Source organism: Scyliorhinus torazame, chromosome 24 (genome assembly GCF_047496885.1).
Source record: "Scyliorhinus torazame isolate Kashiwa2021f chromosome 24, sScyTor2.1, whole genome shotgun sequence".
Taxonomy (NCBI): domain Eukaryota; kingdom Metazoa; phylum Chordata; class Chondrichthyes; order Carcharhiniformes; family Scyliorhinidae; genus Scyliorhinus; species Scyliorhinus torazame.
The window spans coordinates 19,181,276-19,198,420 of NC_092730.1; the positions used below are offsets into that span (position 1 = coordinate 19,181,276).

Below are 17,145 nucleotides of genomic sequence, written 5' to 3' on the forward strand. Positions count from 1 at the left end.
CCGACGCTGACCTCCCCTTTCGGCCAATGGTTGTTTGCGACGCGAAGGGGAGCGGGTGTGGGGGGGGGGGGTTCTGGCATTTCCTGCCTCCGCGAAGGTGAACGACAGCAAGCCCTCATGGGTCGGAAAGCGAGATGCCGGAACGGGAGCGGGAAACGGACCATTCGGCCCCCTCGAGCCGACCTTCGACCTCACTCAGTGAATTGGCCTTCGGCCTCACCCCCGCTCTCCCAACTTTGCTCCCACCAACACTTGCCACTCGGATATCCATGTTGAACTTGAAGGTCCTCATCGACCCCGCACCTGCAGTCCCCTGCGGCTGGGGAATCGACCGAGGCCACCGCCTTTTGGGCCTGGAAAAGGCCTTAAAATTCACCTCGGCTAACATACAAACATATGTGGATGGACAGGTAGCGTTGAGGAGCCTGCAGAAGGACCTGGACAGGCGAGGAGAGTGGGCAAAGAGGTGGCAGATGAAATACAAGGTGGAAAAGTGTGAGGTTCTGCACTTTGGAAGGAGGAATCTAGGCATAGACTATTTTCTAAATGGGGAGATGCTTCGGAAATCAGGAGCACAAAGGGACTTGGGAGTCCTTGTTCACGATTCTCTTAAGGTTAACGTGCAGGTTCAGTCGGCAGTGAGCAAGGCAAATGCAATGTTAGCATTCATGTCGAGTGGGCTAGAATACAAGACCAGGGATGTACTTCTGAGGCTGTATAAGGCTCTGGTCAGACCCCATTTGGATATTGTGAGCAGTTTTGGGCCCCGTATCTAAGGAAGGATGTGCTGGCCTTGGAAAGGGTCCAGAGGAGGTTCACAAGAATGATTGCTGGAATGAAGAACTTGCCTTATGAGGAACAGTTGAGGATTCTGGGTCTGTACTCGTTGGAGTTTAGAAGGATGAGGGGGGATCTTATTGAAACTTGCAGGATACTGCGAGGCCTGGATAGAGTGGACGTGGAGAGGATGTTTCCACTTGTAGGAGAAACTAGAACCAGAGGACACAGCCTCAGACTGAAGGGACGATCCTTTAAAACAGAGATAGGGAGGAATTTCTTCAGCCAAAGGGTGGTGAATCTGTGGAACTCTTTGCCGCAGAAGGCTGTGGGAGGCCAAATCACTGAGTGTCTTTAAGACAGAGATAGATCGGCAGCACGGTGGCGCAGTGGGTTGGCCCTGCAGCCTCACGGCGCCGAGGTCCCAGGTTCGATCCCGGCTCTGGGCACTGTCCGTGCGGAGTTTGCACATTCTCTCCTTGTTTGCGTGGGTTTCGTCCCTACAACCCAAAAATGTGCAGGGTAGGTGGATTGGCCGCGCTAAATTGCCCCTTAATTGGAAAAAATGAATTGGGTACTCTAAATTTAAAAAAAGACAGAGATAGATAGGTTCTTGATCAATAAGGGGATCGGGGTTACGGGGAGAAGGCAGGAGAATGGGGATGAGAAAATAGCAGCCATGATGGGATTCGATATTCCCACTGATCGTCAGTGGGATTTCCCATTGTAATTACCCCAGGCTACTGGAAAGCCCATGGATGGTGCGAATATTGAAGAATTCTGGCCAATCTTTCTATACTTCAGTTATCAGATCTGTCGCATATCATATAATTGATTTCCAATGCTGTATTGATGCCAATTGATTATGCCTTCGGTATACAATCAAGCGAAATAGGAGCTGGAGGAGGCCATTCGACACTTCGAGCCTGTTCCGCATTTAAATGTCATCATGGCTGATCATTTATCGCAACACCGCACTCCCATTCTCCCCCCCCCCCCCCCCCCATGCCCCTTGACACCTTTAGAGTTTAGAAATCTATCTGTTTCCTTTTAAAATATATTCAGTGACTTGGCCACCACGGCCTTCTGTGGTAGAGAATTCCACTGGTTCCCCACCCTCCGAGTGATGAAATTTCTCCTCATCTCGGTCCCCAAATGGCCGACTCCTTCCCGAGTGAAGACATTTTTCCTCATCCACCGACCCCAAATGGCCGACTCCTTCCCCGAGTGAAGACATTTCTCTTCATCTCGGTCCCCAAAATGGCCGACTCCTTCCCGAGTGAAGACATTTCTCTTCATCTCGGTCCTCAAAATAGCCGACTCCTTCCCGAGTGAAGAAATTTCTCCTCATCTCGGGCCCCAAAATGGCCGACTCCCTCCCCGAGTGAAGAGATTTCTCCTCATCCCGGTCCCCAAATGGCCGACTCCATTCCTGGGTATACGAGAGAGAGATCAAGTGAATGAAGTCTTTAATACGCAAAGAACTTAGCTAGCCAGAGACTTCAGTACAGACTGAGCGCTACCCACTGGACGCAACATTATATACAGCCCCGGGGAGATGGAGCCAGAGGCGGAGCCCACTGGGGTTCCAACCCAAGCCTTAAAGGCATATCACAGCAAACCTTAAAGGCATATCACCTATCTGTGAGGACATTCACCGCACTGGGTGGGGAGATTTCTCCTCATCCCGGTCCCCAAAATGGCCTCCGATCTGATTGGCCGGAAGCTCTCGAGGGTGGGGCGTCCCCTCGCTGAATGGGGAGGGGTTTGGGAGGATTGTGGGGGCCAACCCGCCTCCTCCTCCTCCTCCGCCCCCCCACCTCCCTCTCCTCCTGGAGGCTACGGCAACGCAAGTGGATGTCCACGCATTTAAATATTAACAAGAGTTTCTCACTCAGCCACCTTTCTCAGGCAGCGGGTTCCAGACTTCCACTGCCCCCGCTCCTCCTCCGAGTGAAATGGTTCCTCCTCAACTCCCCTCTCAGCTTCCCAGCTTAACTCCATGCACCCCCCCAACCTCCGGTTATTAACCCCAACTCTAATATATAAGGGGACCTTCCTCCCCACCCTATCCGTGTCCCTCATAAACATGTTCACCTCCGTCGGGTACCCCTACTCCTCCTCCTCCGCTGCTTTGAGGGAAACAGCCTCGCGCGGACACTTGAGAGGAGACAGCGCCTCAGGAAATGGGCCCGCGCTGGGCGCCCCGATCGCCGACCACACCTGGAGCGCAAGGGGTGGCCCGGCAAAGTAGGGCAGCAGGCAGGTCCCTGGGCGTGAGAGGGGCTGTAGATCTGCGGGCTGATCCGCCACCGGGCTTTCTAAGAGGAAACAATACGCTCCCCGACACAAAAGCATTCGCGCGTCAACAGGCCTCGAATTGTCACTCGTGGGACCAATAACAGGCAAGGCATTATTGGCACCATTCGTCAAAAATTACAGACTCGGGTCGTCAATGGGTTTGTAACAAGTGGTCATTAAATAACACGGCCTGGCAGCGATAGTAAACGCAACACATTAATTGGTTCAGGAATGATTTGTCACCATGCCAATTAAGCAACTACAGGATACTGTCAGATAGGTCAAGGCCTTTTCCGATTGTAATCCCCCACTGTCCCAGGTCCTGTAGATAATCTGCAAGGTAGCGCAACGCAGGCCCAGTTCCTTTTATAATCTGTACTGTAACACAGCACTGTCCCAGTCCTGGAGATAATCTGTAATATAACACAGCACTGTCCCAGTCCTGGAGATAATCTGTAATATAACACAGCACTGTCCCAGTCCTGTATATAATCTGTACTGTAACACAGCACTGTCCCAGTCCTGGAGATAATCTGTAATATAACACAGCACTGTCCCAGTCCTGGAGATAATCTGTAATATAACACAGCACTGTCCCAGTCCTGGAGATAATCTGTAATATAACACAGCACTGTCCCAGTCCTGTATATAATCTGTAATATAACCCAGCACTGTCCCAGTCCTGGAGATAATCTGTAATATAACACAGCACTGTCCCAGTCCTGTATATAATCTGTAATATAACACAGCACTGTCCCAGTCCTGGAGATAATCTGTAATATAACACAGCACTGTCCCAGTCCTGTATCTAATCTGTAATGTAACACAGCACTGTCCCAGTCCTGGAGATAATCTGTAATATAACACAGCACTGTCCCAGTCCTGGAGATAATCTGTAATATAACACAGCACTGTCCCAGTCCTGTATATAATCTGTAATGTAACACAGCACTGTCCCAGTCCTGGAGATAATCTGTAATATAACCCAGCACTGTCCCAGTCCTGGAGATAATCTGTAATATAACACAGCACTGTCCCAGTCCTGGAGATAATCTGTAATATAACACAGCACTGTCCCAGTCCTGTATATAATCTGTAATATAACACAGCACTGTCCCAGTCCTGGAGATAATCTGTAATATAACACAGCACTGTCCCAGTCCCGTATATAATCTGTAATATAACACAGCACTGTCCCAGTGCTGTATATAATCTGTAATGTAACACAGCACTGTCCCAGTCCTGGAGATAATCTGTAATATAACACAGCACTGTCCCAGTCCTGCATATAATCTGTAATATAACACAGCACTGTCCCAGTCCTGTATTTAATCTGTAATATAGCACAGCACTGTCCCAGTCCTGCATATAATCTGTAATATAACACAGCACTGTCCCAGTCCTGGAGATAATCTGTACTGTAACACAGCACTGTACCAGTCCTGTATATAATCTGTAATATAACACAGCACTGTCCCAGTCCTGCATATAATCTGTAATATAACACAGCACTGTCCCAGTCCTGGAGATAATCTGTAATATTACATAGCACTGTCCCAGTCCTGTATATAATCTGTAACATAACACAGCACTGTCCCAGTCCTGTATATAATCTGTAATACAACACAGCACTGTCCCAGTCCTGCATATAATCTGTAATATAACACAGCACTGTCCCAGTCCTGGAGATAATCTGTAATATTACATAGCACAGTCCCAGTCCTGTATATAATCTGTAACATAACACAGCACTGTCCCAGTCCTGTATATAATCTGTAATACAACACAGCACTGTCCCAGTCCTGTATATAATCTGTAATATAACACAGCACTGTCCCAGTCCTGTATATAATCTGTAATATAACCCAGCACTGTCCCAGTCCTGGAGATAATCTGTAATATAACACAGCACTGTCCCAGTCCTGCATATAATCTGTAATATAACACAGCACTGTCCCAGTCCTGGAGATAATCTGTAATATAACACAGCACTGTCCCAGTCCTGTATATAATCTGTAACATAACACAGCACTGTCCCAGTCCTGTATATAATCTGTAATATAACACAGCACTGTCCCAGTCCTGTATATAATCTGTCATACAACACAGCACTGTCCCAGTCCTGGAGATAATCTGTAATATAACACAGCACTGTCCCAGTCCTGGAGATAATCTGTAATATAACACAGCACTGTCCCAGTCCTGTATATAATCTGTAATATAACACAGCACTGTCCCAGTCCTGTATATAATCTGTAATATAACACAGCACTGTCCCAGTCCTGTATATAATCTGTAATATAACACAGCACTGTCCCAGTCCTGGAGATAATCTGTAATATAATCCAGCACTGTCCCAGTCCTGGAGATAATCTGTAATATAACACAGCACTGTCCCAGTCCTGGAGATAATCTGTAATATAACACAGCACTGTCCCAGTCCTGTATATAATCTGTAATATAACACAGCACTGTCCCAGTCCTGGAGATAATCTGTAATATAACACAGCACTGTCCCAGTCCTGTATATAATCTGTAATATAACACAGCACTGTCCCAGTCCTGTATATAATCTGTAATGTAACACAGCACTGTTCCAGTCCTGGAGATAATCTGTAATATAACACAGCACTGTCCCAGTCCTGCATATAATCTGTAATATAACACAGCACTGTCCCAGTCCTGTATATAATCTGTAATATAGCACAGCACTGTCCCAGTCCTGTATATAATCTGTAATGTAACACAGCACTGTCCCAGTCCTGTATATAATCTGTAATATAACACAGCACTGTCCGAGCCCTGTATATAATCTGTAATATAACACAGCACTGTCCCAGTCCTGCATATAATCTGTAATATAACACAGCACTGTCCCAGTCCTGGAGATAATCTGTACTGTAACACAGCACTGTCCCAGTCCTGTATATAATCTGTAATATAACACAGCACTGTCCCAGTCCTGCATATAATCTGTAATATAACACAGCACTGTCCCAGTCCTGGAGATAATCTGTAATATTACATAGCACTGTCCCAGTCCTGTATATAATCTGTAACATAACACAGCACTGTCCCAGTCCTGTATATAATCTGTAATACAACACAGCACTGTCCCAGTCCTGTATATAATCTGTAATATAACACAGCACTGTCCCAGTCCTGTATATAATCTGTAATATAACCCAGCACTGTCCCAGTCCTGGAGATAATGTGTAATATAACCCAGCACTGTCCCAGTCCTGCATATAATCTGTAATATAACCCAGCACTGTCCCAGTCCTGGAGATAATCTGTAATATAACACAGCACTGTCCCAGTCCTGTACATAATCTGTAATATAACACAGCACTGTCCCAGTCCTGGAGATAATCTGTAATATAACACACCACTGTCCCAGTCCTGCATATAATCTGTAATATAACACAGCACTGTCCCAGTCCTGGAGATAATCTGTACTGTAACACAGCACTGTCCCAGTCCTGTATATAATCTGTAATATAACACAGCACTGTCCCAGTCCTGCATATAATCTGTAATATAACACAGCACTGTCCCAGTCCTGGAGATAATCTGTAATATTACATAGCACTGTACCAGTCCTGTATATAATCTGTAACATAACACAGCACTGTCCCAGTCCTGTATATAATCTGTAATACAACACAGCACTGTCCCAGTCCTGTATATAATCTGTAATGTAACACAGCACTGTCCCAGTCCTGTATATAATCTGTAATATAACCCAGCACTGTCCCAGTCCTGGAGATAATCTGTAATATAACACAGCACTGTCCCAGTCCTGCATATAATCTGTAATATAACCCAGCACTGTCCCAGTCCTGGAGATAATCTGTAATATAACACAGCACTGTCCCAGTCCTGTATATAATCTGTAACATAACACAGCACTGTCCCAGTCCTGTATATAATCTGCAATATAACCCAGCACTGTCCCAGTCCTGTATATAATCTTTAATATAGCACAGCACTGTCCCAGTCCTGTATATAATCTATAGTATAACCCAGCACTGTCCCAGTCCTGTATATAATCTGTAACATAACACAGCACTGTCCCAGTCCTGTATATAATCTGTAATACAATACAGCACTGTCCCAGTCCTGTATATAATCTGTAATATAACACCGCACTGTCCCAGACCTGCATATAATCTGTAATATAACACAGCACTGTCCCAGTCCTGGAGATGATCTGTAATATAACACAGCACTGTCCCAGTCCTGTATATAATCTGTAATATAACACAGCACTGTCCCAGTCTGTAATATAACACAGCACTGTCCAAGTCCTGGAGATAATCTGTAATATAACACAGCACTGTCCCAGTCCTGTATATAATCTGTAATATAACACAGCACTGTCCCAGTCCTGGAGATAATCTGTAATATAACACAGCACTGTCCCAGGCCTGCATATAATCTGTAATATAACACAGCACTGTCCCAGTCCTGGAGATGATTTGTAATATAACACAGCACTGTCCCAGTCCTGTATATAGTCTGTAATATAACACGGCACTGTCCCAGTCCTGTATATAATCTGTAATATACCACAGCACTGTCCCAGTCCTGGAGATAATCTGTAATGTAACACAGCACTGTCCCAGTCCTGGAGATAATCTGTAATATAACACAGCACTGTCCCAGTCCTGGATATAATCTGTAATATAACACAGCACTGTCCCAGTCCTGGAGATGATCTGTAATATAACACAGCACTGTCCCAGTCCTGTATATAATCTGTAATATAACACAGCACTGTCCCAGTCCTGTATATAATCTGTAATATAACACAGCACTGTCCCAGTCCTGGAGATAATCTGTAATATAACACAGCACTGTCCCAGTCTGTAATATAACACAGCACTGTCCCAGTCCTGTATGTAATCTGTAATATAACACAGCACTGTCCCAGTCCTGGAGATAATCTGTAATATAACACAGCACTGTCCCAATCCTGGAGATAATCTGTAATATAACACAGCACTGTCCCAGTCCTGCATATAATCTGTAATATAACACAGCACTGTCCCAGTCCTGGAGATAATCTGTAATATAACACAGCACTGTCCCAGTCCTGCATATAATCTGTAATATAACACAGCACTGTCCCAGTCCTGTATATAATCTGTAATACAACACAGCACTGTCCCAGTCCTGGAGATCATCTGTAATGTAACACAGCACTGTCCCAGTCCTGGAGATAATCTGTAATGTAACACAGCACTGTCCCAGTCCTGTATATAATCTGTAATATGACACAGCACTGTCCCAGACCTGCATATAATCTGTAATATAACACAGCACTGTCCCAGTCCTGGAGATAATCTGTAATGTAACACAGCACTGTCCCAGTCCTGGAGATCATCTGTAATATAGCACAGCACTGTCCCAGTCCTGGAGATAATCTGTAATATAACCCAGCACTGTCCCAGTCCTGTATATAATCTGTAATATAACACAGCACTGTCCCAGTCCTGGAGATCATCTGTAATGTAACACAGCACTGTCCCAGTCCTGGAGATAATCTGTAATGTAACACAGCATTATCCCAGTCCTGTATATAATCTGTAATATAACCCAGCCCTGTCCCAGTCCTTCATATAATCTGTAATATAATCCAGCACTGTCCCAGTCCTGTATATAATCTGTAATATAACCCAGCACTGTCCCAGTCCTTCATATAATCTGTAATGTAACACAGCACTGTCCCAGTCCTGTATATAATCTGTAATATAGCACAGCACTGTCCCAGTCCTGGAGATAATCTGTAATATAACCCAGCACTGTCCCAGTCCTGTATATAATCTGTAATATAACACAGCACTGTCCCAGTCCTGTATATAATCTGTAATATAACACAGCACTGTCCCAGTCCTTCATATAATCTGTAATATAACCCAGCACTGTCCCAGTCCTGGAGATAATCTGTAATATAACACAGCACTGTCCCAGTCCTGGAGATAATCTGTAATATAACACAGCACTGTCCCAGTCCTGTATATAATCTGTAATATAACACAGCACTGTCCCAGTCCTGTATATAATCTGTAATATAACACAGCACTGTCCCAGTCCTGTATATAATCTGTAATATAACACAGCACTGTCCCAGTCCTGGAGATAATCTGTAATATAATCCAGCACTGTCCCAGTCCTGGAGATAATCTGTAATATAACACAGCACTGTCCCAGTCCTGGAGATAATCTGTAATATAACACAGCACTGTCCCAGTCCTGTATATAATCTGTAATATAACACAGCACTGTCCCAGTCCTGGAGATAATCTGTAATATAACACAGCACTGTCCCAGTCCTGTATATAATCTGTAATATAACACAGCACTGTCCCAGTCCTGTATATAATCTGTAATGTAACACAGCACTGTTCCAGTCCTGGAGATAATCTGTAATATAACACAGCACTGTCCCAGTCCTGCATATAATCTGTAATATAACACAGCACTGTCCCAGTCCTGTATATAATCTGTAATATAGCACAGCACTGTCCCAGTCCTGTATATAATCTGTAATGTAACACAGCACTGTCCCAGTCCTGTATATAATCTGTAATATAACACAGCACTGTCCGAGCCCTGTATATAATCTGTAATATAACACAGCACTGTCCCAGTCCTGCATATAATCTGTAATATAACACAGCACTGTCCCAGTCCTGGAGATAATCTGTACTGTAACACAGCACTGTCCCAGTCCTGTATATAATCTGTAATATAACACAGCACTGTCCCAGTCCTGCATATAATCTGTAATATAACACAGCACTGTCCCAGTCCTGGAGATAATCTGTAATATTACATAGCACTGTCCCAGTCCTGTATATAATCTGTAACATAACACAGCACTGTCCCAGTCCTGTATATAATCTGTAATACAACACAGCACTGTCCCAGTCCTGTATATAATCTGTAATATAACACAGCACTGTCCCAGTCCTGTATATAATCTGTAATATAACCCAGCACTGTCCCAGTCCTGGAGATAATGTGTAATATAACCCAGCACTGTCCCAGTCCTGCATATAATCTGTAATATAACCCAGCACTGTCCCAGTCCTGGAGATAATCTGTAATATAACGCAGCACTGTCCCAGTCCTGTACATAATCTGTAATATAACACAGCACTGTCCCAGTCCTGGAGATAATCTGTAATATAACACACCACTGTCCCAGTCCTGCATATAATCTGTAATATAACACAGCACTGTCCCAGTCCTGGAGATAATCTGTACTGTAACACAGCACTGTCCCAGTCCTGTATATAATCTGTAATATAACACAGCACTGTCCCAGTCCTGCATATAATCTGTAATATAACACAGCACTGTCCCAGTCCTGGAGATAATCTGTAATATTACATAGCACTGTACCAGTCCTGTATATAATCTGTAACATAACACAGCACTGTCCCAGTCCTGTATATAATCTGTAATACAACACAGCACTGTCCCAGTCCTGTATATAATCTGTAATGTAACACAGCACTGTCCCAGTCCTGTATATAATCTGTAATATAACCCAGCACTGTCCCAGTCCTGGAGATAATCTGTAATATAACACAGCACTGTCCCAGTCCTGCATATAATCTGTAATATAACCCAGCACTGTCCCAGTCCTGGAGATAATCTGTAATATAACACAGCACTGTCCCAGTCCTGTATATAATCTGTAACATAACACAGCACTGTCCCAGTCCTGTATATAATCTGCAATATAACCCAGCACTGTCCCAGTCCTGTATATAATCTTTAATATAGCACAGCACTGTCCCAGTCCTGTATATAATCTATAGTATAACCCAGCACTGTCCCAGTCCTGTATATAATCTGTAACATAACACAGCACTGTCCCAGTCCTGTATATAATCTGTAATACAATACAGCACTGTCCCAGTCCTGTATATAATCTGTAATATAACACCGCACTGTCCCAGACCTGCATATAATCTGTAATATAACACAGCACTGTCCCAGTCCTGGAGATGATCTGTAATATAACACAGCACTGTCCCAGTCCTGTATATAATCTGTAATATAACACAGCACTGTCCCAGTCTGTAATATAACACAGCACTGTCCAAGTCCTGGAGATAATCTGTAATATAACACAGCACTGTCCCAGTCCTGTATATAATCTGTAATATAACACAGCACTGTCCCAGTCCTGGAGATAATCTGTAATATAACACAGCACTGTCCCAGGCCTGCATATAATCTGTAATATAACACAGCACTGTCCCAGTCCTGGAGATGATTTGTAATATAACACAGCACTGTCCCAGTCCTGTATATAGTCTGTAATATAACACGGCACTGTCCCAGTCCTGTATATAATCTGTAATATACCACAGCACTGTCCCAGTCCTGGAGATAATCTGTAATGTAACACAGCACTGTCCCAGTCCTGGAGATAATCTGTAATATAACACAGCACTGTCCCAGTCCTGGATATAATCTGTAATATAACACAGCACTGTCCCAGTCCTGGAGATGATCTGTAATATAACACAGCACTGTCCCAGTCCTGTATATAATCTGTAATATAACACAGCACTGTCCCAGTCCTGTATATAATCTGTAATATAACACAGCACTGTCCCAGTCCTGGAGATAATCTGTAATATAACACAGCACTGTCCCAGTCTGTAATATAACACAGCACTGTCCCAGTCCTGTATGTAATCTGTAATATAACACAGCACTGTCCCAGTCCTGGAGATAATCTGTAATATAACACAGCACTGTCCCAATCCTGGAGATAATCTGTAATATAACACAGCACTGTCCCAGTCCTGCATATAATCTGTAATATAACACAGCACTGTCCCAGTCCTGGAGATAATCTGTAATATAACACAGCACTGTCCCAGTCCTGCATATAATCTGTAATATAACACAGCACTGTCCCAGTCCTGTATATAATCTGTAATACAACACAGCACTGTCCCAGTCCTGGAGATCATCTGTAATGTAACACAGCACTGTCCCAGTCCTGGAGATAATCTGTAATGTAACACAGCACTGTCCCAGTCCTGTATATAATCTGTAATATGACACAGCACTGTCCCAGACCTGCATATAATCTGTAATATAACACAGCACTGTCCCAGTCCTGGAGATAATCTGTAATGTAACACAGCACTGTCCCAGTCCTGGAGATCATCTGTAATATAGCACAGCACTGTCCCAGTCCTGGAGATAATCTGTAATATAACCCAGCACTGTCCCAGTCCTGTATATAATCTGTAATATAACACAGCACTGTCCCAGTCCTGGAGATCATCTGTAATGTAACACAGCACTGTCCCAGTCCTGGAGATAATCTGTAATGTAACACAGCATTATCCCAGTCCTGTATATAATCTGTAATATAACCCAGCCCTGTCCCAGTCCTTCATATAATCTGTAATATAATCCAGCACTGTCCCAGTCCTGTATATAATCTGTAATATAACCCAGCACTGTCCCAGTCCTTCATATAATCTGTAATGTAACACAGCACTGTCCCAGTCCTGTATATAATCTGTAATATAGCACAGCACTGTCCCAGTCCTGGAGATAATCTGTAATATAACCCAGCACTGTCCCAGTCCTGTATATAATCTGTAATATAACACAGCACTGTCCCAGTCCTGTATATAATCTGTAATATAACACAGCACTGTCCCAGTCCTTCATATAATCTGTAATATAACCCAGCACTGTCCCAGTCCTGGAGATAATCTGTAATATAACACAGCACTGTCCCAGTCCTGCATATAATCTGTAATATAACACAGCACTGTCCCAGTCCTGTATATAATCTGTAATGTAACACAGCACTGTCCCAGTCCTGGAGATAATCTGTAATATTGCACAGCACTGTCCCAGTCCTGGAGATAATCTGTAATGTAACACAGCACTGTCCCAGTCCTGTTTATAATCTGTAATGTAACACAGCACTGTCCCAGTCCTGTATATAATCTGTAATACAACACAGCGCTGTCCCAGTCCTGTTGATAATCTGTAATGTAACACAGCACTGTCCCAGTCTGTAATATAACCCAGCACTGTCCCAGTCCTGTATATAATCTGTAATATAACCCAGCGCTGTCCCGGTCCTGCATATAATCTGTAACATAACACAGCACTGTCCCAGTCTTGTATATAATCTGTAATACAACACAGCACTGTCCCAGTCCTGGAGATAATCTGTAATATAACACAGCACTGTCCCAGTCCTGCACATAATCTGTAATATAACACAGCATTGTCCCAGTCTTGTATATAATCTGTAATATAACACAGCACTGTCCCAGTCATGTATATAATCTGTAATATAACACAGCACTGTCCCAGTCCTGGAGATAATCTGTAATGTAACACAGCACTGTCCCAGTCCTGGAGATGATCTGTAATATAACACAGCACTGTCCCAGTCCTGTATATAATCTGTAATATAACACAGCACTGTCCCAGTCCTGTATATAATCTGTAATATAACACAGCACTGTCCCAGTCCTGTATATAATCTGTAATATAACACAGCACTGTCCCAGTCAAGTATATAATCTGTAATATAACACAGCACTGTCCCAGTCCTGGAGATGATCTGTAATGTAACACAGCACTGTCCCAGTCCTGGAGATGATCTGTAATATAACATAGCACTGTCCCAGTCCTGCATATAATCTGTAATATAACACAGCACTGTCCCAGTCCTGTCTAGAATCTGTAATACATCACAGCACTGTCCCAGTCCTGGTGATCATCTGTAATGTAACACAGCACTGTCCCAGTCCTGGAGATAATCTGTAATGTAACACAGCACTGTCCCAGTCCTGTATCTTATCTGTAATATGACACAGCACTGTCCCAGACCTGCATATAATCTGTAATATAACACAGCACTGTCCCAGTCCTGGAGATCATCTGTAATGTAACACAGCACTGTCCCAGTCCTGGAGATAATCTGTAATGTAACACAGCATTATCCCAGTCCTGTATATAATCTGTAATATAACCCAGCCCTGTCCCAGTCCTTCATATAATCTGTAATATAATCCAGCACTGTCCCAGTCCTGTATATAATCTGTAATATAACCCAGCACTGTCCCAGTCCTTCATATAATCTGTACTGTAACACAGCACTGTCCCAGTCCTGTATATAATCTGTAATATAACACAGCACTGTCCCAGTCCCGCATATAATCTGTAATATAACACAGCACTGTCCCAGTCCTGGAGATAATCTGTAATATTACATAGCACTGTCCCAGTCCTGTATATAATCTGTAACATAACACAGCACTGTCCCAGTCCTGTATATAATCTGTAATACAACACAGCACTGTCCCAGTCCTGTATATAATCTGTAATGTAACACAGCACTGTCCCAGTCCTGTATATAATCTGTAATATAACCCAGCACTGTCCCAGTCCTGGAGATAATCTGTAATATAACACAGCACTGTCCCAGTCCTGCATATAATCTGTAATATAACCCAGCACTGTCCCAGTCCTGGAGATAATCTGTAATATAACACAGCACTGTCCCAGTCCTGTATATAATCTGTAACATAACACAGCACTGTCCCAGTCCTGTATATAATCTGTAATATAACCCAGCACTGTCCCAGTCCTGTATATAATCTGTAATATAGCACAGCACTGTCCCAGTCCTGTATATAATCTGTAGTATAACCCAGCACTGTCCCAGTCCTGTATATAATCTGTAACATAACACAGCACTGTCCCAGTCCTGTATATAATCTGTAATACAATACAGCACTGTCCCAGTCCTGTATATAATCTGTAATATAACACCGCACTGTCCCAGACCTGCATATAATCTGTAATATAACACAGCACTGTCCCAGTCCTGGAGATGATCTGTAATATAACACAGCACTGTCCCAGTCCTGTATATAATCTGTAATATAACACAGCACTGTCCCAGTCTGTAATATAACACAGCACTGTCCAAGTCCTGGAGATAATCTGTAATATAACACAGCACTGTCCCAGTCCTGTATATAATCTGTAATATAACACAGCACTGTCCCAGTCCTGGAGATAATCTGTAATATAACACAGCACTGTCCCAGTCCTGCATATAATCTGTAATATAACACAGCACTGTCCCAGTCCTGGAGATGATCTGTAATATAACACAGCACTGTCCCAGTCCTGTATATAGTCTGTAATATAACACGGCACTGTCCCAGTCCTGTATATAATCTGTAATATACCACAGCACTGTCCCAGTCCTGGAGATAATCTGTAATGTAACACAGCACTGTCCCAGTCCTGGAGATAATCTGTAATATAACACAGCACTGTCCCAGTCCTGGAGATAATCTGTAATGTAACACAGCATTATCCCAGTCCTGTATATAATCTGTAATATAACCCAGCCCTGTCCCAGTCCTTCATATACTCTGTAATATAATCCAGCACTGTCCCAGTCCTGTATATAATCTGTAATATAACCCAGCACGGTCCCAGTCCTTCATATCATCTGTACTGTAACACAGCACTGTCCCAGTCCTGTATATAATCTGTAATATAACACAGCACTGTCCCAGTCCTGCATATAATCTGTAATATAACACAGCACTGTCCCAGTCCTGGAGATAATCTGTAATATTACATAGCACTGTCCCAGTCCTGTATATAATCTGTAACATAACACAGCACTGTCCCAGTCCTGTATATAATCTGTAATACAACACAGCACTGTCCCAGTCCTGTATATAATCTGTAATGTAACACAGCACTGTCCCAGTCCTGTATATAATCTGTAATATAACCCAGCACTGTCCCAGTCCTGGAGATAATCTGTAATATAACACAGCACTGTCCCAGTCCTGCATATAATCTGTAATATAACCCAGCACTGTCCCAGTCCTGGAGATAATCTGTAATATAACACAGCACTGTCCCAGTCCTGTATATAATCTGTAACATAACACAGCACTGTCCCAGTCCTGTATATAATCTGTAATATAACCCAGCACTGTCCCAGTCCTGTATATAATCTGTAATACAGCACAGCACTGTCCCAGTCCTGTATATAATCTGTAGTATAACCCAGCACTGTCCCAGTCCTGTATATAATCTGTAACATAACACAGCACTGTCCCAGGCCTGTATATAATCTGTAATACAATACAGCACTGTCCCAGTCCTGTATATAATCTGTAATATAACACCGCACTGTCCCAGACCTGCATATAATCTGTAATATAACACAGCACTGTCCCAGTCCTGGAGATGATCTGTAATATAACACAGCACTGTCCCAGTCCTGTATATAATCTGTAATATAACACAGCACTGTCCCAGTCTGTAATATAACACAGCACTGTCCAAGTCCTGGAGATAATCTGTAATATAACACAGCACTGTCCCAGTCCTGTATATAATCTGTAATATAACACAGCACTGTCCCAGTCCTGGAGATAATCTGTAATATAACACAGCACTGTCCCAGTCCTGCATATAATCTGTAATATAACACAGCACTGTCCCAGTCCTGGAGATGATCTGTAATATAACACAGCACTGTCCCAGTCCTGTATATAGTCTGTAATATAACACGGCACTGTCCCAGTCCTGTATATAATCTGTAATATACCACAGCACTGTCCCAGTCCTGGAGATAATCTGTAATGTAACACAGCACTGTCCCAGTCCTGGAGATAATCTGTAATATAACACAGCACTGTCCCAGTCCTGGATATAATCTGTAATATAACACAGCACTGTCCCAGTCCTGGAGATGATCTGTAATATAACACAGCACTGTCCCAGTCCTGTATATAATCTGTAATATAACACAGCACTGTCCCAGTCCTGTATATAATCTGTAATATAACACAGCACTGTCCCAGTCCTGGAGATAATCTGTAATATAACACAGCACTGTCCCAGTCTGTAATATAACACAGCACTGTTCCAGTCCTGTATGAAATCTGTAATATAACACAGCACTGTCCCAGTCCTGGAGATAATCTGTAATATAACACAGCACTGTCCCAGTCC

At 43.4% G+C, this 17,145-nt stretch overlaps 1 protein-coding gene across 1 annotated transcript in view; it reads left to right on the forward strand.

The window, feature by feature from the left end:
• LOC140400210 (neurexin-2-like) overlaps nt 1–17,145 on the forward strand; it is a 2,085,493-nt gene that overhangs the window by 1,026,116 nt on the left and 1,042,232 nt on the right. The window lies entirely within an intron of this gene.